The sequence below is a fragment of the Vicia villosa genome, unplaced genomic scaffold (genome assembly GCF_029867415.1).
Source record: "Vicia villosa cultivar HV-30 ecotype Madison, WI unplaced genomic scaffold, Vvil1.0 ctg.000958F_1_1, whole genome shotgun sequence".
Lineage (NCBI taxonomy): Eukaryota > Viridiplantae > Streptophyta > Magnoliopsida > Fabales > Fabaceae > Vicia > Vicia villosa.
In genome coordinates this window covers 382,011-409,218 of record NW_026705430.1, presented here as the reverse complement: position 1 = coordinate 409,218, position 27,208 = coordinate 382,011, and the positions used below count along the sequence as shown (strand labels likewise).

At 40.2% G+C, this 27,208-nt stretch overlaps 2 long non-coding RNA genes across 2 annotated transcripts; both read left to right on the top strand.

Annotated features, from left to right (window-relative positions):
- Positions 1–6,988: 6,988 nt before the first annotated feature.
- On the top strand, positions 6,989–8,428 carry LOC131632537 (uncharacterized). Its single transcript, XR_009293039.1, has 2 exons — positions 6,989–8,071; positions 8,161–8,428. It is a non-coding gene; the product is annotated as an uncharacterized LOC131632537 (long non-coding RNA).
- Positions 8,429–19,050: 10,622 nt separating this feature from the next.
- On the top strand, positions 19,051–20,506 carry LOC131632538 (uncharacterized). Its single transcript, XR_009293040.1, has 2 exons — positions 19,051–20,133; positions 20,223–20,506. It is a non-coding gene; the product is annotated as an uncharacterized LOC131632538 (long non-coding RNA).
- Positions 20,507–27,208: the final 6,702 nt, after the last annotated feature.

Below are 27,208 nucleotides of genomic sequence, written 5' to 3'. Positions count from 1 at the left end.
ATCAAGGATCAGGGCCTCTTGGATCACAGCTTCTCATGGTCAATAAGATATGGTCGACCCTCCAGATTCAGAGGTTCGACGTTGCTAGATAACTGATGTAGAACTTCTGTATAAGTCAAACGTCCCAAGATCAAAGGTTCGACGTCTTTTATTGAATAGCAGAAATCCGGGTATGATGGAGGTCAAGTTTCCTGTCCCACCCCAATCTCACGGGTATGTAGTCTAGACACGGACAAGTGGTCCCTAATGGTCACCAGGGTCTACAGTTCCCATGGGGTACAAAGTGTTTGAGGCAACAAGCGTGCCAGACACAGTGTTCCATGAAAGAACCTCGCCCAGTTGTGGTACCCCATGTCAAGCTCGATCGTAGCAAGGGCTACGGGAGTCGACATGAGCATCCACGCTAATCCTATGTGTCACTGGCCTGGGTAGTGGGCCTTTTACCTCATACAAACCCCCCACCTGCAAAACAGAACAGAAGACCCCAGGGAACACAAAATATAATCCATATGCATGATGTGCAAACAGAAATAAACATGATATGCAGGCAAAGAATAAGCATGCAAACATATATACAAGGTATAGACATAAAACAAGTAAACACCCAGTAAATAAACAAACAAACGCAGGCTAGGATCGACTCGCTAAGAATGGACCCGCAATAGGTCTAGCAACATCCCCAGCAGAGTCGCCAGCTGTCGCAGGCTCGCGAAAAAAGAACAGAGTCGCCACCAATATATTTATCCCAAAGCGGGAAAGGAATATCAGAAAACCTAAGATGGATAAGAACGAGGTCTTTCGACCAGAGATAGGGTACGGGAGTCGGTTACGCAAGGGGAAGGTACTAGCACCCCTCACGCCCATCGTACTCGATGGTATCCACCTACGTTTGTTGCTATCTAAAGGGTGTATAAATCTAAAGCTTAATTACTAAGGGAATGCATGCAAATGAGAGAAAGAAACACGGGGAAAATAAGGTTTATAAATAGTCGTGCTCGTTCAAGCCCCGCGACTTGATGCCTACGTATCCTTTTCAGGAATCAGAGCGCCGTAGTTCGGCTCTTTAGTTTTTGTTTGTTTTGTGTTTTTTAGTTGAACAGTTACATTCGCACTCCGCTGCTCGACCTCTGGAGTCTTAAGCTGGGAATGGAGCGGAAATAACATGTCCGATTAAAGAATGCCTCGGAGGCGAGATAGAGAAGAGAGTTTGAGCGTTTCGAGGAAATCCCTTAAGCAAGGGAAACTCGGGTTACTCTTTGGTTTGTGTTTTTTAGAAGTTGGGAACTTACGCCTGAATGGGACCCTTAAGCAAGGGAGATCCAAGCACTCGAACATTCCCTTAAGCAAGGGATGTTTCAAGGTTCCATTCCCTTTTTAAGAATTTTCACTTTGATTGTTAATGTTTTAAGTGTTTTCTTTGTATTTTTTTATGGGGATTTTTATTCAAGTATTTATTAATGTTTTATGGTTGTAAAAGAAAAAAGAAATGAAAATAGGGAACTAGTTCTAATTTCTAAATCTATGTTGTGGATATTCTAAAAGAAAAATAGGGAGGAAAAAGCAATTAAATGGATTAAAACCAACATCAAGGACCAAGGGCATTTTAGACATTTCACAATGGAAAATATTCACAAAACAATTAGAAAATCACACAAACTATAAAGGAAATTAATCACAAACAATTTCATTTTTTATTTAATAGAGAAATTAATTTGAATTAATAAAGAAGACTATTATCTATTTATGGTTTTTTTTTTGTATGAAAAACTATTTATTAAAATTCTACAAAAATGCTAATTAAAAGTCACTTAAAAAAAAAACTAGTTGGTAGGAAAATTATTTTTGTTGTTTTTTATCTAAAAGAAAAAAACAATTAATCAATCAAAGAGAATAAAAAAAAACTATTTTTATTACCTAGTTTGGTGAGGGAGGAGAGAGATAGTAGAGAGAGAGAGAAGGGGGAGAGAGAGAGAGGGGGAGAGAGAGAGAGAGGGAGAGAGAGTTTGAACGTTTCAAGTGGCACCCTTAAGCAAGGGAGACTCAAGTTGTTCCTCTCTTTTTTTTTTTTCCTTTTATGTGAATGTATGTGCTTCTATTTATATTGCCAATGATTGGATTGTGATTTGGATTCTTGAATGTGGGACTTGAAAAATGTAGTTTGCAACACACCTTTTCCATTTCTCCAATGTGGGACTTGCACCATCACCTTTTTTCATTTTTTCAATGTGGGACTCTAACTTGTGTTGTATGTTGCAATTGCTCTTTTTCTTCATGCTATGGTGCTCACTTTAGACACTTATATCTCAAGCCATGGGTGGTCAAATGATGCAAGAATGGTGTCATATCAAAGAGGGCATGGGATAGAACAAGATTGGTGTTGAAAATATCTCAGGATAAGGCTTAGAAATATGAGAAAAATGGCCTTGAACTCATGCAACCATCACTGCACACGCCCAGCAGCATGCAGTCCCGTGCGTATGGCCAAATTGTGACTCTGCGAGGGTGGTACTTTGAGCCTCTCTATCTCGATCAATACATGTCCAAAATCAGTGATACTGGTCTCATTGGATAGAGGACATGGCAAAGAATAGTTTAGAACTGGGCTTGTTTAAGATAGAGACTTGTGGAGGGAGAAAGAGGCCTTGACATTTGGCCCGCCACGTGTTTGCTGAAATGCGTTGCGTGCCCAGAATTCTGTGTCATGGCTGCCTGCAGAGTTTGGTCAGGGTTGGGGCACCACTTTGAAGGCTTGTATCTCACTCAATATTTGTCCAATTGTCCCAATTCTTGTTTCAATGGATAGAGGAGATGGCAAGGAAGAGATTGATACCAAGTTTGCATTCATAGCACTTCTGTAGAGCTCTAAAAATGGCTGGAGATTTGGCACGCCATGTGTTTGTTAAAATGCCGGGTCATGACCTGCCTTGTGACCTGGATTGTGCCTTGATTTAAATGAGTTTTCAGAAACTCCACACCACTTCAACTCTTCATACAAGCTTCAAATAAAAAAGTGTTCAACTACAAAGTTGTTCTCCTCCATGAGAGGAAGAACTTTGATGTTGGAAATTTCTCCGAAAAATGCCGTTTGTCACGTGTAATTCAGTGCTGAAGTGGACTGCCCAACAAGATTCGAAACACCCAAAAATTTTCTAAGTGTTGAAAATTGCCTTTTTTGTCATTTTTTCTATTTTTGGCAGCTTTTTGTCAAACTCCCAATTTTATCCATTCTTTGACTTTTCTTGCCCGATTTTCCACCAAAAGTCAATATTTGAATAATTCCTCTGATTCTGACCCAAAAGTCAACTGTTCCGATTTTTCCGACTATTGATGAAATTCCCGATTAAACCTTTTCCAATCGAATCCAGTCAAACAAACCCCTCCACAAGGTCAGCATGAGAAGTTTTCCACACATAGGAGCCATTCCCGATTAAATGTTGACCAGAAAGTCAACTGGTTGACTTTGGTCAAAGAAACCCTGATTTAACGAACCAGATGATTTGCAAGCTTGCACTCTTCAATCAATGTCCTGATTCGAAGCAGAGAGACACCCCAATCTAGGAGGACTTCAATGAACATAGAGCCACATGATTATACCTCAGTCTTCCTTGTTCTCCGATCAAACTTCTTTGCAATAGAGCTCTTTCTTTGCTAGCCTTTTGAATAGTACCAATGATACGACTGCATGAATGTGAGTTATGACCTAAGTGATGTATGTACATGAACCATAAGCCATATGAGTAGGGTAGGACAAATTTGGGGTATGACAATACTCCAATGATAAAAGCGGACTTGGCTTTTCAAAATTTGATAAACCAAGTTCCAACAAGACTATCTTTGTCAAGGCTAGTAACCAACCAATTCAAGAGAAAGTGAACAAGCCTAAAGTAATGCAACATTATCCTAAAAGGAAGAACTTTGTTTAGAAGAAATCTTATCCTCCTAGATATAGAAGTAACTTTGAACCTACTTGTTTTTATTGTGGTATTATTGGTCACACACCCAATGCTTGTTATGTAAGAAACTTTAGTGTACCAAGTGGACATTATGTATGGGTTAAGAAAGGAACTAACTATGATGGACCCAAATCCACTTGGGTACGTAATAAAACTTAATTTGTTTTGTAGGCATGCTTGAAGACCACTTCAAACCTATGGTATCTAGATAGTGGTTGTTCAAAGCATATGACGGGAGACCTAAACCAATTTTCAGATCTAAGGCTAAAGGCCAAGGGTTTTGTCCCTTATGGAGACAACAATAAGGGAAGAATTCTTGGAAAAGGCAAAGTTGGTGCACCACCTTTCACATCCATTGAAGATGTTCTTTATGTTGAAGGACTAAAGCATAATCTTCTTAGCATTAGCCAACTTTGTGACAAAGGCTTCAAGATCAAATTCACTAAGGAGGAATGCTTGATCATCGATGAAGTCACCAATGAGGTAAAACTCAAAGGTACAAGAATTAATAACATTTTTATGATTTCTTTAAATGATTTATCTTTGAAAGTAAAATGTCTTTTGGTAAACAATAATGAATCATGGCTATGGCATAAAAGAGCATCCCATATTCATATGGATCATTTAAATAAGTTAACCAAACATGATCTTGTTATTGGCTTACCTAAGATAAAGTTTGTCAAAGATAAATTGTGTGATGCATGTCAAAAGGGAAAGCAAACCAAATCATCTTTTAAACCAAAGAATGTGGTGACTGTCGCTACCGCGAAAATTAACAGAGTCGCCACTAACATATTTATCCTGAAAAGGAAGGGAATGCCAGCAAACCACAAAACAAAACAACGGTCTCACGACCAGAGAAAAAGGGTAAGGGAGTCGGTTACGCGAGGGGAAGGTACTAGCACCCCTCGCGCCCATCGTACTCGATGGTATCCACGCCTGTGTCTAAAACTATGGGTGTGTAACAAATCTACGCTAATCTGGACTAAAATGAATGCAAAATGTAGGGAAAAGAAAGTGTTATGCTCGCACGGGCCCTACCCCGCTGCCTACGTATCTGTTTTGCAGAATCAGAGCTACCGTAGCTCGGCTAACTAATTTCTGTTTGTTTTGTGTTTTTTAGGTGAACGAGTTACATTCACACTCCGCTGCTCGACCTTTGGAGACTTATGCTGGGAATGAAGCGGAAATAACAAGCTCTTAAGAAAAGAAAATCAAAGAGTGTGGTTTGTGTTTTAAAGAATGCATGAGGAAAACCTAAGCTAAAAGGGAAAGCTTGCTACCTAATGTTATCATACAAAGGGTACAAGTCTAAACTAAACTAAACAACCTACGAGGGAAAAGGGGAAGCAAACAATAATATCACACAAACGAGCTCCGCTCGTAAAGCAAGCAAAACCAACGGTACTGACCGAATGGTAGAAAAGCGGTCCCGCCATAGCCAAGGGGAGCAGCTCAACCCAAGTCAACCAAGCATTAGACCTCGCGAAAATGATCGGGCCATAGACAAGAGGGCGGACCCCTCTCAGCAACCAAGCCGTCACGGATCGTAAAGGAAAACGGTGCGTGCGTACACCGAGCATCAACGTCGAGCGACGCGAGCTATAGGAAAGACGGGGGTCCGATTGCATGAACCCTTTACCTGACATACTCGATAACAAGATCTTTTGCACGTTCGGAAGCAAACAACGCGAGGCGTGCGCCTACCAAACAGACTCGATGAGACTAGGCGGGGGTTGATTACGAACCCTTGACCGCATGCCTTCCAAGAGGACTTAACGGAGTGCCATATAGGACTTATTACACCGTGACTCCCTGCCGCAAAGCACAAACATAAACACACCAACAAAAACAGAGCCTCTTTCGAGGGCTTGGCCAGATGCATGCCTAAATCCTACTTCTCATGTTATAGGATGATGCGAGAAAGCGGTAAAAGGGACAAGGAGATACCGAGCGGATAGCAAATCCGCAGTGAGCTAGCAACGCAAGCAGAACTAAGAAACTTCACGTAATCTAACATCCAGCAAAAGCCAGGAGTCCAGCATAAGCGTCAAGGCGATGCGGTGTGAAAATAAATCACAACCGCTATGTGGTGCGTATAAAACACAACCACACAAGCAACCTGCAAGAAATACAATCCAGACAATACAGGAATATACATCTCAATGAATGAGAGATCAGGTGAATCGCATCGGGAATAAGTTCGTGTCCCACAAATAAAGTGGAACACGATGCAAATCAATCGCACCGGAAGCGAATTCGTGTCCCACAAGTAAAGTGGAACACGAAGTAAGTCGAATCGCAATCAAAGGCTCTCTCGAAGTACCTCGCACATCTCAACAACCAAATCAGTAATAACAAGGAGGCAAGCACCCGCCATAGAAAATAATAGAAATTAAATCCTAATTAAATCCTAAACCAAAAATCCAACAAGATTAAATTGTTTTTTGTGACATTTTCATCTAGCAAATAAAAGAACAAAACTATGTACAAAACAATTAAATTCTAATGAGCAAAAGATATTACATGTTTTTATTCTTTTTTATCATCTAAAACAAATATAGAAAACAAAAAAATCTAATTCTAACTAGAAAAGAGTAAATGTTTTCATTTATTTTTATCATGCAAAAGTCTAACAAAGATCAATGTTTTTACATTCTATTATCATGTCAAAATATAACAAAAACATCAATGATTTATCATACTAAAAGAGATAGAAAATAAGCTAGTAAAAAAACTAATCTAAAATTGAAAACTTTCTACACAGGGGGGTTCATACAGAAAAAGGATGTACACAGTCCAGTAATCTCGCAGGCCCAGAGTTATAGCCCAAGGTGATTTTTGTACACTTTCTAACAGCCAAAAATGAGATGGTGATACATGCTTGAGGGGGTGCAGCGTCTGAAACCAGTGTGAGGCCCAAGGAGCATTGTTTTTGGTTTTCAGTTTTCAAACAGCACACAAAAAAAACTGGAAATCTATCGGGCTTAATGGAGGTGTGACGACAGTAATTTTGTTCTTGGCCCAAGGACTGTGATCCAAATGCATCAGAATTCATTCAATTATTAATCACATTTAATCCACTCTAAGCTAATCAAAATTATGTTAATTCCAATTTGAGAGTAATCAGAACAAGTTTAATGAATTGAAAAAGGATTAGGGTTGAGTAATTGTGACCATTAGAGTTTCTCAATCGGATCTCTCTCCTCCTTTGTGAACCGAAACGGCGGCGCATCTCCATCCTCAGCAAACGGCGACGGCGGTGTTATTCTCCGATCAACTCTCGGAGCACCACCGTGAACCAGAATGAAACAACCGGATCTCATCTCTCCGGCTAAACTCTCTTCTCACAAACGCACATCTCTCGATCGTCTCTCATTTCAATCGCTTTTGTTTATCTTCGGTTTTGACTAACAGTATTCCGACGATGCTTTAATGGCGTCGGTAATAGAGAGAACACCGAAATCCTTCAGGTAATGCTTCGTTAATCCGCTTCCCCCCTTCCCGATACGTCTTTCTTCCTGAGGCCGCGATTACTTTCTGCGTGATGTTCTTATTGTTGCAGGTGAAGATTATTGATGGAGAGGTGAAGATGCTTACGTTTCTTGTGTCAAATTTGAAGATGATGAAGTTTATGGCGAGTTCTTGCAAGGATAACGAAGATTCATTGCTGATTGTTGACGAATCGAATCAGTTTTGTAGAAGCAGGTGTCAAGGGAGATTGTAGAGAGTGTATTGAAGGTTTGTTGATTGAAGATTGGAGTTGTGTGAAGTTCGGTGAATTGATATTGATGGAGATGCGGTAACGATGATGAAGAATTGCGAAGGTGAAGATTAAAGGTTGAATTGAAGAGTTCGGTTGAGAGAAAGATGAAGATTGCGATGGATGAAGATGAAGATCGAGAGAGAGTTTCTCGGATGAATCAATGTTGAAGATCGGTGAGTGGTGATTGATGGAGGATTGAGTTTGCTGATTGAAGATGAAGGACCGATTGAAAGTGGTGAAGGTGACGAGAGGAAGATGAAGATTCAGACCCCAAGTTTGTTACGTTTTTCCGGTTATTTTTCTTCTGTGAATTCTGTTATTGATATTTTTGTGAAAGAAAATGAAGATTATGGTAATTTTCTGTTGAATCTTCTGCTCAGTTTTTGTGAATTACTCCTGTGAACCGGTTTTGACATGGTGCCGTTTTTTTGTTGGATGCAGGGTCGGTTTCTTTTTGGTTTAGAAGCAGCAGGTTGATTTTTGCGGGTGCAGCCTTTTTGGTCCGAACCGGTTTATTCAGACGCTTAGCAGGATTTGTGGTGGTAAATTGGTCTCAGTTGCAGCCTTAGAGACCTGGTCACGAGGCACTGTAGTCATTAAGTCAAGGCTCATCATAGGGCCTTTTTAATCTTTTCCTCTATGGCTTTTTTGTAATGGACTTTATATTTCAATTTGTTTTGTAATGAATGGATGGGCTTTGCAATTTGAATATGGGTCTTGCTGTATGTTTTTTTCTTTTCAATTTTGCATCTAGATCTCAATGACCTAAAAGAAATGAATGAAACCTTGATAATACTTCAACAAGCTTGAATTCATGACGATCTCGATGACTGATTAAATCTTAAACGCGCTTTCTCTTCATCCAATCAAGGACACAAGGAATGAATATTGATTTTGAGTTTTTAAACGGTGAGCATACGTTGAATCGGGATTGAATGAAGAATCGCATGGATATTCTTTTAGTGATTAAATTTCAATCCACTTGCAAACTCCAATGGACCCCTAATTCAATTCAATTTCCGATCCAAACCAAACTTGTATGATACATCACCAAGAAATTGAAACTAAAACACAATGCCCTCTTCAAGCCCCTAACCTTATACCATGAATCATTCTTTTGTAATTCACCTCACAAGCCCTTGACTTAATGATCTCGAAACAACCAAAGTTCTTTATCATTTTTTCTTTGATTTTTTTGGCCGACGAAATAAACGTCTACCATAACTAATAGCACATAGAAAGAGGGCAAATTTTGGGGTGCAACAGCTGCCCCTATTCAAACTTCTTGAACCCGACGAGTGAGAAACGAAAGTTTCGAACCGTTGAGGTGGAAGGAGATTGAATACCAGAATGAACTCGAAAATTTGCGCTCTTGATCAATAGAAGATTCCAACTTGCAGTAAGAAGGAATGTACCACCCCGCGAGCAGGGAGAAAAAACTTCAATTGACCTGGATAATAAATAAGCTCCAACTTGTAAAAAAGGAGGAACAGGCACCCACAGGCAGGGGAAACACTTCAAATGATCTGGGCATCAAGAGAAGGAACATCTCGACTGATCTGAGTATCAGACGTAGCAGATGTCTCCGAACTTGCATCGGGATAGATGTCTTAAGTCGATCTGGGAATCGAAGGAGATACATCGGTTGAATCGGACATCAACTGGTAATAGGTATCTCTGATCTGGGAATCATGATCTGGGAATCTGGGCAGACATCTCTTCTGATGCAATTAAATCATCAGGTAGATATTCCAACTAATCTGGGAATTAGCGGCTAGCTCCTTCGTAAGACCACGGGGATCCGGAGGCGGTTCCTTCAACTGAACGGGAAATCAGGATAGGAACAATATCTCTTCCGAACTGTGTACGCCGGGGAAAGAATGCCTTTAAACTGATCTGGACATGATGCCAGAAAATAAGTAGGACAATCTTCATCTGAAAGACAAAGTCGATCAGGCAGACATCTCCATCTGATCTGATGATATCAGTGGCTTGCTCCTTCGTAAGACCTTGGGAGATCCGGAGGCGGTTCCTTCAACTAATCTGAAACTGGATATTAGGATAGGAACAGATATCTCTTCCGAACTGTGTACGCCGGGTAAAGAAAACGTCCTCAACTGATAGTAAGGTATCAGGACTGGGCAAACGAGTTTCTTCTTCTGAACGAACTAAATCGTCAGGGAGTAGATATTTCCAACTGATCTGATGTATCAGAGGGCTTGCTCCTTCGTAAGATCTTGGGAGATCCGGAGGCGGTTCCTTCAACTGAGCTGAATATCAGGATAGGAACAAATATCTTCCACCGATCTGGGGGCATCGGGAATAGGAATGTCTTTGAACTGATCTGAGCTATGCCAGAAAATAAGTAGAACAATCCTCTTCTGATTCAAAACATCAGGATAAGCGCCTGTAATGACTATGCGAACATTACTCTCTAGGGAGCATTTGAATCTGGATAACTTTCCTGCAGAAAGAAACAACAGATATGATATGATTTATGCACGATGCATGTATGAATGTGTATGGAACAACGTTCCCGAGAAGGAAGACGTTATACGCTTTGAGAATGCAATGCGAATGATGCATGATTCGAACGCTGCTTAGGAGAACAGCGGAGGAGCACTGAATTGCTGAAGAAGTCCTGGAGAGATTATAGAACTCTGCGGGGAGGACAAGATGAGTGATCAAGGGTCACGACTGCGAGCTGGCAAAGATGGATCAGAAATCTGCTGGAGACGATCAAATCTAGGCGCGAGCTCTGGTTGGGGAATAAATCCTGCTTGGGGATATGAACATCCCAAATGACTGCTTGGGGAATACCTTGGCAACTTCATTGGAGAAGCAAATTCTCGACATTCTGGGGATGCGGAGATAAGAGCAAGTCATGAAGATAACTCTGATGGGGAGTAACCGACTTGCTTGTGTAGAATGCATTCCGCTGGGGAAATCCTTGAAGGGAATAGATCCTGCTGAGGATGCAAATGAATCTCTGTTGAGGAGAGACTCAGTGGGGAAGATGAATGCTTCTGCACAAAGATCCACTGATGAGATGAGGAATCCGTTGGGGGATAAGGAATCCGACATAAGAATCTTTTGCTAAGATCACTCCACTGGGGAATAAGATGACTCTCCTGGGGAAAACGGGTCAATCCGTTGGGGAGAGAAACGCTCTACTGGGGAGAACAAGGAACTCGGGCAAGGAACCTCATTAAGAGCTTGTCGGGGAATCAAATACCATTCGATCATGATTCAACTGGGGATAAGACATTCCACCGGGAATAAGACTTCTGGAGCATGGAGAATGCCTCGAGATGTGCTTTGCTGAGGATATGAGAATCTTGGAACAAAGAAAGTCTCATCTGAATTTACTCAGCTGGGGAATGAGAATCTCTCATTAGGAAGCACTCGGCTGGGGAGTGAGAATCTCTCATGGCTATGTCCTTCAATATGCTAATACGAAGCGCTTGCGAGGACGTACCTGCGAAACAAACAAATGAATATGCCCCAGGATATAGCATGGTATCTTTCACAGGATCTCCTCACGTGGCAGAGAACGGTAATGCTCACCCACAATGGGCAAATGCAAGAGCAAACAGATTGTCTGGCCTCTTAGCTTTGAAACTTTCCATGCAGGCAATGGATTCAAGGGCTGACAGGCAAGCAGTGATTAGAACACCAAACATGTATCGGCCAGAGCATCAAACAGGCATTAGTTCTTCAAGGGAACGCCACCAAGAAGTGGGATTAACGGGTCAAGCAAGTGTCGACCTCAAAGGGACTAAACAGGCATTGGCTTTCATAGTGTTCTGCATATTTGTACTGATTGTAAAGATGTCAATCAAGTAATGGGCTTATAGACTCATTAGGGTGTATATGACAACCATCCGGAATTGTTGGAAATCCACGACACGAGGGTCGGAAAGGAAACAAACTCACGACTCGAGGGTCGGAAAGAAAGTAAACTCACGACACGAGGATCGGAAAGGAATCAACTCACGACTCGAGGGTCGGAAAAGAATCAACTCACGACTCGAGGGTCGGAAAAGGATCAAGCTCACGACGCGAGGGTCGGAAAAGGATCAAGCTCACGACTCGAGGGTCGGAAAGGATCAAGCTCACGACGCGAGGGTCGGAAAGGAATCAAACACACGACGCGAGGGTCGGAAAGGAGGTAAACTTACGACTCGAGGGTCGGAAAGCAAAGAACTCACAACACGAGGGTTGGAAACTCACGACTCGAGGGTCGGAAAGCAAAGAACTCACAACACGAGGGTTGGAAACTCACGACTCGAGGGTCGGAAATCAAAGGAATCACAACACGAGGGTTGGAAACTCACGACTCGAGGGTCGGAAAGCAAAGAACTCACAACACGAGGGTTGGAAACTCACGACTCGAGGGTCGGAAAGCAAAGGACTCACAACACGAGGGTTGGAAACTCACGACTCGAGGGTCGGAAATCAAAGGAATCACAACACGAGGGTTGGAAACTCACGACTCGAGGGTCGGAAATCAAAGGAATTCGATGTCCACATAACAGGACTCTAGTTGAGGGATACCGATAAGCAACGGTTGCAACATCTGGAAGAGATCTGAAAATCACACTGAAATGTGAAGATGCCACTGAAGATTGGACTTTCAGCTTCAGACCATTGAGGATGACGACCCTGATGGTTCTCAAGTTCATAAGTTGTTTAGCTCACACCTGAACTTAAAATGAACACCTCCTGATGAGGATACAATGCCAATGCATAATGCCTTGCCCCAGCCTGTAAGGACTTTGAAGAAATTAGTCTCGTAAGGACTTCCTGAGATTTGTGCTATCATAGCCAACTTGCCCCAGTATCATGAACTTTGAAATCATGCCCCTGCATGGCCTGTGTTGGAGGTAGCTTCAGCTACGCTTGGGTGAATATCCATGATTGATTAGTACTTTGAGAGGTTCTTCGAATCTTGACCTGATTGCCTCAGATTGAGTGAAAACTTGCTCGACAAAGTATTCAAACGCTTTTGTGCCCCTGAGGGTGATCAGACTTTGGAATATTGCTGCCTCTGCTCAACGGAGTTCGGAAGACAACTTGTCCTTCAGGAGGATAGAACTTTTCATTTGAAGTTCATGACGGAAACTTTCTTGATGTTAAGCACTTGTTCATATGCAAAGAATGTTTATTATGAGAAATATAATTCTAATGCAAAGAGTATGTTTATCTTGAAGTTTAAAGAAACTTTTTGACAGGATGTCATAACATCGAGTTTTTATGAAAGAAAGAAAAGATGGTGTGATACCAACTCAAGCGTTTAGCGGATCTCCTAGGAGTCAGCTTACCGTATTCTCGTGTATAGTCTGCTTTCGAATTAACCCTGCTTCAATTAGGACTTTTCAGGGTTGTAACGTGGCCGGGTTCACGGTTTGAGAAAAAAGTTTTTAGGCTCAAAATTATTTGGTGCCCACCCCCTTCATGATGTTCTCCAATCCTAAGTTCAGTTAACTTGACACGAGCATTCATCTTTCAAGAAGAGTTTGAGATGATTGAGGAGTCAAAAAGGTCTTCTGGATATGGCAGTCACTTTACCTTTCGTTTTTTTTGTGCCTGATCACACGACTTTGTTCTTTGTTAAGGATTTTTATTTTGTAATCCTTTTTCCGCTTTTGCTTTGTTTTTATTCTTTTTTGTTTCCCTAACTTTTGCCTGGACAAATTCTTTTGAATTTTGATTTGGATGTCCAGCGGGATGCCCTAATTTTTGCCTAAGTCACATGTTCTCAAGTTGTTGACTTAGCGGACTTTCTTTCTTTTTTCATTTTTTCATTCTTTTTTCCTTTTTTTTTTGAACAAGACGTGTGATCCTGAATCTCTGATTTATTGGAAGTGCATAGTGACTGCCTGAGTCCCTGATTGATGAAGAATTACCATTGTGGTGTCGTCATATTTTGACATCCTGATGTGAGGGATAAACCACAACGACTTTGATGTTGGTCTCGACCTCTTGAGACGAGGGATAAATTTGATGTCTCGACCTCCTGAGGTGAGGGATAACCGTTGTGAATTTGACTTTCCTCAACCTTTTGAAAGATAGCCATTGTTGTATTTTTAGATGTGCTCCTGATGAATTTTGAATGCTCGATCAGGTCAACTGAATACTACCCGCCCCTGGGTTGAATGTTAGGTTTTTTTATTTTGAGAAAAGAAACTCCTACTTCGAAGGCTCAGAGGGGTAACGAGGGTTTCACTTCCTTATATCTCCAGTGTTTGGGGATTTGAAACAATGCCTGTACATCATCAACAGGATTCTACTCGAAAGCATACCGTTTGAGGTTCTTGGTATTATGTTCATCATTCTCCCTTCAGAGTTATCATGCTTTATTAACAAGGGTTAGGTATCACAAAAAGAAAAACATATATAAGAGCAAAAGCGAAGGGATTTTTTCAAGACAAACATATCCAATGCATTATGATTATAGTTCAAAAACAAACAAGTTTTATATACAAACAGTATTGAACAAAGCAAGAAAGCTTAAACATGAACATGCATGATGATTCAGTAGTTGGCAATGTTGAGGAGATCCTCTCCGTATGGACTTGTTGCTTCAGAAGATTCGCTAAGTCAAAGGAGAACTTCAATGCTGGCCTTTAGGTGCGAATGTGATGGCCTTTGATTCAATCAGGTCTGGAACCTTATCTTTGAATGTCTGACAATCTTCAATCAGATAACCAAGTGCCCCAGAGTGGAGAACACACCAAGCATTACGTCATAACATTTAAGATCACTTCCTGGAAGAAGATTTCGGCAAAGTCATACAGAAGTTGCAAGTGCTCAGCTTTTAGGGATTTGAGTATGTGCAAGTGGTGCACAAACTCAAGATACAAGGCGTCTTGCTTATCCCTCGGTCGGGAGCCCCAAATACAGCGACTGGATTTTGTGAATGCTTTAGGGATTTGAGCTGCCAATGATGCGAACTCAAGAACACGGAGTCTTGCTTATCCCTCGGTCGGGAGCCCCAAATATAGATGCTGAAAGAGAAAACACCATCATAAATGGAGGAAACTTGTATTACTATCAGCGAACAACAATAACCTCTGACGCTTGGCCATCAAAGTCATTACTTAGAACACGCAATAGCTGGAGAAGGAAACCTCTGGCAGTATCAATTGCAAGTGATTCTCATGAGTTACTTCCTCGAGGAGGATCAAACATTCTACTTGCAGCAGAAGAAATGGGATTGACCGATGAAAACCATTATGAATAAACTCAAACATCTCTGCATCGAGCAAGTTCTGAACTTTTTGTACCTCAACACCTTGTAAGGCTAGACATTATGATCAGGTGCCCCGAGAATGGAAAACACCGAGTATTGTCATCGAAATCAGGAGAGTTATATGTGATGAGAAACACCTAAAGCACGAATCTCAACCAACCGAAATTCCCACAAGCAAGGAAGTAACTCAGATAAAAGGCATTAGGAGTACATCAACTTGTTTCTCTCCCGTCTCTGTTGACAAGAAAATGCTAGCGACAAGGAAACTCCAGGAGGAGGAGGTGACTCAAAATATGAAGCAGAACTTTGAGAATGTGAGGTGCCTTTGTGGATCACTCTTGATTACTGTCTGGCAGAAGATCCTGGCGAAGTCACATGGAATTTGTAAGTGCATTAGGGATTCGAGCAATGCGAATGGTGCAATGCTCAAGATAGACAAGGTCTTGCTTATCCCTCGTGCGGGAGCCCCAAGCAATTTCAAAGACTTGTAAATACTAACATCACGACCAGGTGCCCCAAGATAGAATTCACACCTAGTGTCATAATCATCAAGCAGAGAATTTGCAAATATCAACATAGTACGGAGCTTAACCAGTTGCAAATAAAGCAAGCATAGAAGCTACTGAGCATAAGATACGTCCTTAACAATATCCCCAACTGAGCTTTCCTCTTGATCGTCCCACAAAGTTCCATGACCGATCTTTGAACACACAATAAGAACAAGTCAAGTCTCTGAGTCTGATGAGAGTACCAAGTCTGAATAAGAGATCCTCAATCCTGAACACCTGTTATGAATGAAATGTATGAGATGCATGATGTGAATGCAATGCCATGTTCATTCAATTTCCAAGGAATCCTCATGTTTTGATTTTTTTAGAAAGCAAGAGATGGAAAAGCTCGACACAAGGCTTAAAGATATGATTCCTTGGAAATGGAAGGAACACGTATGCTAGTATGCTAGTTATTTTTTGTACATCATTTTTTGGAAAGTAAATATGAAATGATGCAAAGTGGTGGGACTTTTGATGTCTCCCACCGGACATGTCTGGACTGCCGGTAACACACATAATACAAAGCCAAAGGTTCGGCCCCAAATGGTATACCACACAGAACACGGAATATCAATCCACGGAACCAAAGCCCATAGTCAATAACACACTGGAATAGAACACAGATTACCACCCGAACAAGAACCATAGTACCCCACGAACAGGAACCAATAGTAACCCACGAACAAGAACAGCGGTAACCCACGAACGAGAACAGCGGTAACCCACGAACAGGAACAGCGGTAACCCACGAACGAGAACAGCGGTTACCAACAATGTACCTGTTAATATGATCATTGATTCCCGCCCCACTCACGGGTAAAATCTAGTCCAAGGTAAGGTCATGAAACGCAGTATACGGTCCGCCCGAAGGTAAGCATCATCACAGCGCGTAAGCGGGTGACGATAATACCTCCGTTTGAAACCACTACTCTGCTCGTGTTCACATAATCCATCCCGAGACGTACACCTCAAGACAAACCATGCTCCCACTCTATCCTAGGGTTCCTATGGTTCACACATAGCCTGGGTATTGGGCCTTTTACCTCTTGAAACACCCACCCAACAGACAGAGATCCAGCCAGTCCAGAATATGATGCAGAATAGTAAAAGCGCACATAGAATGCAATGCAAACAGGTAAATATGCAAAGCAATAAAACACCCAAAGATAAACACACAAGCGCTAGGATCGACTCGCCGAGTCCGGACCAGCAACAGGTCGAGACGTCCCCAGCAGAGTCGCCAGCTGTCGCTACCGCGAAAATTAACAGAGTCGCCACTAACATATTTATCCTGAAAAGGAAGGGAATGCCAGCAAACCACAAAACAAAACAACGGTCTCACGACCAGAGAAAAAGGGTAAGGGAGTCGGTTACGCGAGGGGAAGGTACTAGCACCCCTCGCGCCCATCGTACTCGATGGTATCCACGCCTGTGTCTAAAACTATGGGTGTGTAACAAATCTACGCTAATCTGGACTAAAATGAATGCAAAATGTAGGGAAAAGAAAGTGTTATGCTCGCACGGGCCCTACCCCGCTGCCTACGTATCTGTTTTGCAGAATCAGAGCTACCGTAGCTCGGCTAACTAATTTCTGTTTGTTTTGTGTTTTTTAGGTGAACGAGTTACATTCACACTCCGCTGCTCGACCTTTGGAGACTTATGCTGGGAATGAAGCGGAAATAACAAGCTCTTAAGAAAAGAAAATCAAAGAGTGTGGTTTGTGTTTTAAAGAATGCATGAGGAAAACCTAAGCTAAAAGGGAAAGCTTGCTACCTAATGTTATCATACAAAGGGTACAAGTCTAAACTAAACTAAACAACCTACGAGGGAAAAGGGGAAGCAAACAATAATATCACACAAACGAGCTCCGCTCGTAAAGCAAGCAAAACCAACGGTACTGACCGAATGGTAGAAAAGCGGTCCCGCCATAGCCAAGGGGAGCAGCTCAACCCAAGTCAACCAAGCATTAGACCTCGCGAAAATGATCGGGCCATAGACAAGAGGGCGGACCCCTCTCAGCAACCAAGCCGTCACGGATCGTAAAGGAAAACGGTGCGTGCGTACACCGAGCATCAACGTCGAGCGACGCGAGCTATAGGAAAGACGGGGGTCCGATTGCATGAACCCTTTACCTGACATACTCGATAACAAGATCTTTTGCACGTTCGGAAGCAAACAACGCGAGGCGTGCGCCTACCAAACAAACTCGATGAGACTAGGCGGGGGTTGATTACGAACCCTTGACCACATGCCTTCCAAGAGGACTTAACGGAGTGCCATATAGGACTTATTACACCGTGACTCCCTGCCGCAAAGCACAAACATAAACACACCAACAAAAACAGAGCCTCTTTCGAGGGCTTGGCCAGATGCATGCCTAAATCCTACTTCTCATGTTATAGGATGATGCGAGAAAGCGGTAAAAGGGACAAGGAGATACCGAGCGGATAGCAAATCCGCAGTGAGCTAGCAACGCAAGCAGAATTAAGAAACTTCACGTAATCTAACATCCAGCAAAAGCCAGGAGTCCAGCATAAGCGTCAAGGCGATGCGGTGTGAAAATAAATCACAACCGCTATGTGGTGCGTATAAAACACAACCACACAAGCAACCTGCAAGAAATACAATCCAGACAATACAGGAATATACATCTCAATGAATGAGAGATCAGGTGAATCGCATCGGGAATAAGTTCGTGTCCCACAAATAAAGTGGAACACGATGCAAATCAATCGCACCGGAAGCGAATTCGTGTCCCACAAGTAAAGTGGAACACGAAGTAAGTCGAATCGCAATCAAAGGCTCTCTCGAAGTACCTCGCACATCTCAACAACCAAATCAGTAATAACAAGGAGGCAAGCACCCGCCATAGAAAATAATAGAAATTAAATCCTAATTAAATCCTAAACCAAAAATCCAACAAGATTAAATTGTTTTTTGTGACATTTTCATCTAGCAAATAAAAGAACAAAACTATGTACAAAACAATTAAATTCTAATGAGCAAAAGATATTACATGTTTTTATTCTTTTTTATCATCTAAAACAAATATAGAAAACAAAAAAATCTAATTCTAACTAGAAAAGAGTAAATGTTTTCATTTATTTTTATCATGCAAAAGTCTAACAAAGATCAATGTTTTTACATTCTATTATCATGTCAAAATATAACAAAAACATCAATGATTTATCATACTAAAAGAGATAGAAAATAAGCTAGTAAAAAAACTAATCTAAAATTGAAAACTTTCTACACAGGGGGGTTCATACAGAAAAAGGATGTACACAGTCCAGTAATCTCGCAGGCCCAGAGTTATAGCCCAAGGTGATTTTTGTACACTTTCTAACAGCCAAAAATGAGATGGTGATACATGCTTGAGGGGGTGCAGCGTCTGAAACCAGTGTGAGGCCCAAGGAGCATTGTTTTTGGTTTTCAGTTTTCAAACAGCACACAAAAAAAACTGGAAATCTATCGGGCTTAATGGAGGTGTGACGACAGTAATTTTGTTCTTGGCCCAAGGACTGTGATCCAAATGCATCAGAATTCATTCAATTATTAATCACATTTAATCCACTCTAAGCTAATCAAAATTATGTTAATTCCAATTTGAGAGTAATCAGAACAAGTTTAATGAATTGAAAAAGGATTAGGGTTGAGTAATTGTGACCATTAGAGTTTCTCAATCGGATCTCTCTCCTCCTTTGTGAACCGAAACGGCGGCGCATCTCCATCCTCAGCAAACGGCGACGGCGGTGTTATTCTCCGATCAACTCTCGGAGCACCACCGTGAACCAGAATGAAACAACCGGATCTCATCTCTCCGGCTAAACTCTCTTCTCACAAACGCACATCTCTCGATCGTCTCTCATTTCAATCGCTTTTGTTTATCTTCGGTTTTGACTAACAGTATTCCGACGATGCTTTAATGGCGTCGGTAATAGAGAGAACACCGAAATCCTTCAGGTAATGCTTCGTTAATCCGCTTCCCCCCTTCCCGATACGTCTTTCTTCCTGAGGCCGCGATTACTTTCTGCGTGATGTTCTTATTGTTGCAGGTGAAGATTATTGATGGAGAGGTGAAGATGCTTACGTTTCTTGTGTCAAATTTGAAGATGATGAAGTTTATGGCGAGTTCTTGCAAGGATAACGAAGATTCATTGCTGATTGTTGACGAATCGAATCAGTTTTGTAGAAGCAGGTGTCAAGGGAGATTGTAGAGAGTGTATTGAAGGTTTGTTGATTGAAGATTGGAGTTGTGTGAAGTTCGGTGAATTGATATTGATGGAGATGCGGTAACGATGATGAAGAATTGCGAAGGTGAAGATTAAAGGTTGAATTGAAGAGTTCGGTTGAGAGAAAGATGAAGATTGCGATGGATGAAGATGAAGATCGAGAGAGAGTTTCTCGGATGAATCAATGTTGAAGATCGGTGAGTGGTGATTGATGGAGGATTGAGTTTGCTGATTGAAGATGAAGGACCGATTGAAAGTGGTGAAGGTGACGAGAGGAAGATGAAGATTCAGACCCCAAGTTTGTTACGTTTTTCCGGTTATTTTTCTTCTGTGAATTCTGTTATTGATATTTTTGTGAAAGAAAATGAAGATTATGGTAATTTTCTGTTGAATCTTCTGCTCAGTTTTTGTGAATTACTCCTGTGAACCGGTTTTGACATGGTGCCGTTTTTTTGTTGGATGCAGGGTCGGTTTCTTTTTGGTTTAGAAGCAGCAGGTTGATTTTTGCGGGTGCAGCCTTTTTGGTCCGAACCGGTTTATTCAGACGCTTAGCAGGATTTGTGGTGGTAAATTGGTCTCAGTTGCAGCCTTAGAGACCTGGTCACGAGGCACTGTAGTCATTAAGTCAAGGCTCATCATATGGCCTTTTTAATCTTTTCCTCTATGGCTTTTTTGTAATGGACTTTATATTTCAATTTGTTTTGTAATGAATGGATGGGCTTTGCAATTTGAATATGGGCCTTGCTGTATGTTTTTTTCTTTTCAATTTTGCATCTAGATCTCAATGACCTAAAAGAAATGAATGAAACCTTGATAATACTTCAACAAGCTTGAATTCATGACGATCTCGATGACTGATTAAATCTTAAACGCGCTTTCTCTTCATCCAATCAAGGACACAAGGAATGAATATTGATTTTGAGTTTTTAAACGGTGAGCATACGTTGAATCGGGATTGAATGAAGAATCGCATGGATATTCTTTTAGTGATTAAATTTCAATCCACTTGCAAACTCCAATGGACCCCTAATTCAATTCAATTTCCGATCCAAACCAAACTTGTATGATACATCACCAAGAAATTGAAACTAAAACACAATGCCCTCTTCAAGCCCCTAACCTTATACCATGAATCATTCTTTTGTAATTCACCTCACAAGCCCTTGACTTAATGATCTCGAAACAACCAAAGTTCTTTATCATTTTTTCTTTGATTTTTTTGGCCGACGAAATAAACGTCTACCATAACTAATAGCACATAGAAAGAGGGCAAATTTTGGGGTGCAACAGTGACTACAACAAGACCACTTCAATTATTGCATATGGATTTATTTGGTCCATCAAGGACAAGAAGCTTCGGAGGTAATGTATACGCTTTAGTTATTGTTGATGATTATTCTAGATATTCTTGGACTTTGTTTCTTGTGCAGAAAAGTGATGCTTTTAAAGCCTTTAAGAAGTATGCAAAACAAATCCAAAATGAAAAGTCATTAAAGATTGTATCCATAAGAAGTGATCATGGTGGAGAGTTTCAAAATGCATCATTTGAAGAATTTTGTGAAGAACATGATATCTCTCATAATTTTTCAGCACCAAGAACTCCACAACAAAATGGAGTAGTTGAAAGGAAAAATAGGTTTCTAGTGGAACTTGCAAGAACAATGCTTAGTGATGCAAATCTTCCTAAATACTTTTGGGCGGATGCGGTGAGTACGACATGTTATGTTGGAAATCGAGTAATCATTAGACCTATCTTAAAGAAGACTCCATATGAACTCTTCAAAGGAAGAAAGTCAAACATTGCTCACTTTCACATTTTTGGATGCAAGTGCTTTGTTCTCAACAATGACAAAGACAATCTTGGTAAGTTTGATGAGAAATCCGACGAAGGTATATTTCTTGGTTATTCTCTTTCTAGTAAAGCATATAGAATTTATAATAAAAGAACTTTAACTATTGAAGAATCCATGCATGTATCTTTTTATGAGACTAACACCTCTAAGGAGGAAATAGTTGTTTGTAATGATGATGATCCTTTAGATTTACCCTCGGAAGAACTTTCAAATGATACAATTGTGAAGGCACCGAAAGTTCAACAAGAAAGTGTTCAACAAGAAAGTGTACAACAAGAATCAAACACCAATGATCTACCAAAAGAATGGAGAACTCATAGAGATCATCCTATTGATAAAGTTATTGGTGATATTAGCCAAGGAGTTTCAACAAGATTAAATCTCAAAGATGCTTGCTTACACATGGCGTTTGTTTCTCAAATTGAACCTTCCAAAGTTGATGAAGCCTTAGGAGACGATCAATGGATAAATGCAATGCAAGAAGAATTAAATCAATTCGAGAGAAATCAAGTTTGGGAACTTGTTCCTAGACCAAGTAATAAACACATCATAGGTACCCGATGGGTGTTTAAGAACAAACTTGATAAGAATGGTATAATTGTTCGAAACAAAGCAAGATTGGTGGCCCAAGGTTACAATCAAGAAGAAGGAATCGACTTTGAAGAAACATTTGCTCCGGTTGCAAGGTTAGAAGCTATTCGTCTCTTACTTGCTTATGCATGTTCATTAAATTTTCAGCTTTATCAAATGGACGTCAAGAGCGCATTCTTGAATGGCTACATCAACGAAGAAGTCTATGTCAAACAACCCCCGGGATTTGAAGACTTCAAGAATCCTTCACATGTCTTTAAGTTGAGAAAGGCTCTTTATGGCTTAAAGCAAGCACCTAGAGCATGGTATGATAGACTTAGCAATTTTTTGTGTGAAAAGGGTTTCGAAAAGGGTAAGGTTGATAAAACTTTGTTCATTAAGAAAATCAAAAGTAACACTTTATTGGTTCAAGTCTATGTTGATGATATCATTTTTGGATCGACCAACAAATAAATGTGTGAGGAATTCTCATTGATGATGCAAGGAGAATTTGAGATGTCTATGATGGGAAAGATGAACTACTTTCTTTAATTACAAATTAAGCAACTCAAGGATGGAATCTTTATCAATCAATCCAAATATTGTAAAGAATTATTGAAGAAGTTTGATATGGATAATTGTAAAGCAATGAATACTCCAATGGGCTCCGGTACATATGTTGATCAAGATGAATCTGGTACTCCAATTGATATTACTAAGTATCGAGGTATGATTGGTTCTTCATTGTATTTGACGGCAAGCCGTCCTGATATAATGTTCAGTGTTTGTATTTGTGCTCGCTTTCAAGCAAATCCAAAGGAATCACATCTTATGGCGGTTAAAAGGTTCATGAAGTATCTCAAAGGAACAACCAACGTTGGCCTATGGTATCCTAAAGGTAGTGTTTGCAATTTAATTGGTTATTCTGACGCGGACTATGCAGGTTGTAAAACTGATCGTAAAAGCACAAGTGGTACTTGTCACATTCTTGAAATGCATTAGTCTCATGGGCTTGTAAAAAGCAAGCATGTGTTGCTCTTAGCACGGCCGAAGCAGAATACATAGCAGCGGGTAGTTGTTGTGCACAAATTCTTTGGCTTAAGCAACAACTTCGTGACTACGGACTTGATCTCGGATGCATTCCTCTTCGATGCGACAACATAAGTGCAATTAATATCACAAAAAATCCGGTCATGCATTCAAGAACCAAACACATAGACATTCAACATCATTTTCTCCGAGACCATGTCCTTCAAGGAGATGTCGAAGTAACATTTGTGGATACTCATAACCAACTTGCAGATATCTTCACAAAGCCTCTTCCAAAAGAATCGTTTTACAAAATTCGACGAGAGCTTGGAATTTTAGATGAAGGTGATGTTTAAATGTGTTCTTCATTACCATAAATCAAAGGTACACATTTCTAACAATTCATGTGTGTCAAAAAGTGCTTTATTTATGTTTATATATTATGTCTTAATGTTTATATGTGTTATATATGCTTTCTATTTCATAAAAAACAAGTTTTTGGACTTTTTTCTGTCCAGGAACCGGTTCCCATGTAGGGAGGAACCGGTTCCCCATAGTAAATTCCAGAAGCGTAACTTTTTTGGGTCTCAGGAACCGGGTTCCATGTAGAGAGGAACCGGTTCCCACGTACTTTTTCAGAATTTTTCTTGCTTTTATTGTGGCTGTTACGTATTACTTATTTTATTTTTATTTTTCACTTATTCTTTTATATCACTTAATTGCACTTTATCTCTATTCAACCACACATTTACTTTCATTCTTCACATACATTCATCTTCATCTTCTCCAAACACCCTTCCACCTCCATTGTCAAACCCCATTACAAGCTCCACTATCTCACTTTAACCAACAAAATTTAATTACCCACTACCTCAAACCTCTATATAATCCTCCATTCTTTCACATATCTCACTCAAGTCATCTTCCACTCTCCAAATCCAAAAATCCCAAACCAAAACTCTAACTCTCAAATTCTTTCTCAACCATGGCACCAAGAGCTACAAGGAATGAAAAAGGGAAGAACAAAGTTGGTGAAACTAGTGAAGAACATCAAGAAGCTCCTCAAACGGTCAAAAGTCGGAGAATCACTTTCAACATTCGGAATCGGAATCTCCTTCCGGCTAAGTACGGTAAACTCCATGATTTTCCAACTCATAGCTTCAATTTAACTTCTAGGCTAGCTAATACCGGTGTTGCTAACTTTGTGAGTGACCATGGTGAATATTACCCGGATTTGGTTAGAGATTTTTACCATAACCTTAAGATAGTGACCGATGATTTTGGTGATTTCACTTTATTGTCTGAAGTTTCAAGAAAAGAAATTTGTTTAGATGTTGAGGATTTTGGCAAACTATTATGAATTCCACATGAGGGTTTAGTACTCACTCAAGGGAATATTCCGGAAGATTGGCAACCATATAGCAAGGTTGATATTTTTTGTTGAAATGTGCCGACCTACTCAACGTGATACGGTTCGCCAACAACTTGCTACTAAGTTCAACATGTTTGGATCAAGTTTATCGGTAAGTGATAGGATGTTACATCTTATCATTGCTTATGTTTTGTTTCCGAAAAATTCTAACCATTCCAGGATCAATGAGTTTGAATTGATGGTCTTGGTTGCTTTAAGACGTGGCATTGAAGTTAATTGGGCTCTTTCCATCATGCGCCACATGCAACTTATGGCTTCTCTTAAAGGAGGCTTACCATATGCAAGGGCAATCTCTCACATTGTTAGGAATGTCGGTGTCCTCCAAAGGGAACCTAAGAAAACTATGGATGAACAAGAATGTGCTATCTCCACCACAACCGCTCTTAAGAATACCGGAATTGTTACGGATAGTGAAGGAAGATTCTTCTACAAAATTGATTTCGAGCCAACCGTCCCACATGTTCCTCAACCTCCCGAAGGTGGCTATACCATGGAGATGATGTTCAACAAACTTTGCTCCATTCAAACCTCCATTGATAACAACAAACATGAAAACAACTATGAACATAATCTTATGAGGAGGAAAATCCGTGAGATTCAACGCACTCAAAGACGCATCTTGGCTCACTATTAGGGGTGGGAATAGGTTAGGCTAGGCTAGGCTTTATAAGGCCTGGGCCTGGCCTACGATAAACTTACAAGGCCTGAGCCTGGCCTATGGCCTACTATAGGCTCGTTTTTTCAGCCTGGCCTGGCCTTTTTAAAAGCCTGGCCTGGCCTGAAAACCTATTTAAAAAGCCTCTTTCTTATTAATGTTTTCAATTCATTCATATTACTTAAGAAGCCTTATAGGTCGCATATATATGAACATTTAGACCGGCCTACTTAGCATTTTTTTTCTAATATATATGCATATATAGACCAATCTATTTAACACTTTTTCTAATACATATGCATATATAGACCAACCTATTTAGACTAATCTTAATATATGAAAATATAGGCCGACTTACAAGGCTTTATAAGCTTTTTTAATAGCCTAGGCTTGGCCTATTTTATTAAATAGGCTTTTAAAAAAGCCCAAGCCTGGCTTTTTTATCAAATAGGTCTGGCTTGGCCTGGCCTTAAGTAGGCTAGGCTATAGGCCCTTGTAGGCCGGCCTGGCCTATTCCCACCCCTACTCACTATGAAGAAGAAGAAGCAAGTGAAGAGGAAGATGACCAAGATGGTGGGAATGGAAGTGGAGATGATGAAGAGCAAATGAATGAAAGTGACTAATTATGTTTTTTATTTCTATCTTATGTTTTATTGTTCGTTTTATATTTATGTTTTCTAGACAATGTTCTATTTATGCTTTGTGATGTTTAAGACTAATTATTCGTGTTATATGTTGTAATCGTTTAAGCTACGTATCGTTCCGTTTATGTGTGTTATGTTTATGTTATTTCATGTGTGTTATGTTTAAGTTTTATATATAATACTCACTTTGATATATAATTGTTCACAAATATATTTCCATGCATTTCATAAACATACTACAAAGTTTCATACTTTAAATTTCATTTAAAACCTTTTTTTCAAAAGTAAAATCCTAAGTTAAGGTTTCAGGAACCGGTTCCTCCCTATGTGGGAACCGGGTTCCAGCATTCAGTATATTTTCAATTCTGTGTTTTACTACTAGGAACCGGGTTGTCCCTAGGTGGGAACCGGTTCCCAAGTTCAAAAATTCAAATTTCTGCTGTAACGTTCAGCAGGAACCGGGTTGTCCCAGGCAGGAACCGGTTCCTACTGAACCAGTGTGTTTTTCCATTGCATGTTTTCACTCAAACGAATTTGTTTTCTTTCCACTTGATCATTGCATTGCTTCATGGAAAAATGACCTTTCAAAAGGGTGTTTAACACACTATATATTCTACATCTTTCATATTCATTAAACACCTTCTTCATTAACAATTCATAAACATAAAATTCTTCATCTTTCAATATCTTCAAGTGTTCATCAAATCAGAATTTTCTAGTGAAACTTTTATACACATTTTCATTGAGAAATCATTCTAAGTTTCATGCATACATTGTGAACACTTATATTCATTTTGAGAATTGTTTACTTGAAGAAGAAGATCAATCCAAGATTGATATTCCTCTCCATACTTCATCTAAAACTCTTGTATAAATTCAAAAGAATATTTTTTCCTTACTATCCAGGATTGTTGGAAGTAAGTGGTGTGTTTGAAGAGGATTGTTCTTCATTCACATTAGTGTTGCTTGATCTTAAAGGTGTTAAGAACCTTTGATCACCCTATAGGTTAGATAGTAAGCATAGGCTTGTACAATCATTCTAACTATAGTGAAATATCTTTCGTGTTTGAAAGGGCACTGGAGTACTCTCGGATTGTGAGGGGAACCAGTATATATCGTTGTGTTCTTTACCTTTCCGCACTTTACCGCTTTCATCACCATTACCAAGAAAAAGATAAGAACCATCCAAAACCTTCAAACACTTAACCAAAAAGTTAGTAAAAGCATTCTCATAAAACCGATTATTTTTGAAAGCCTAATTCACCCCC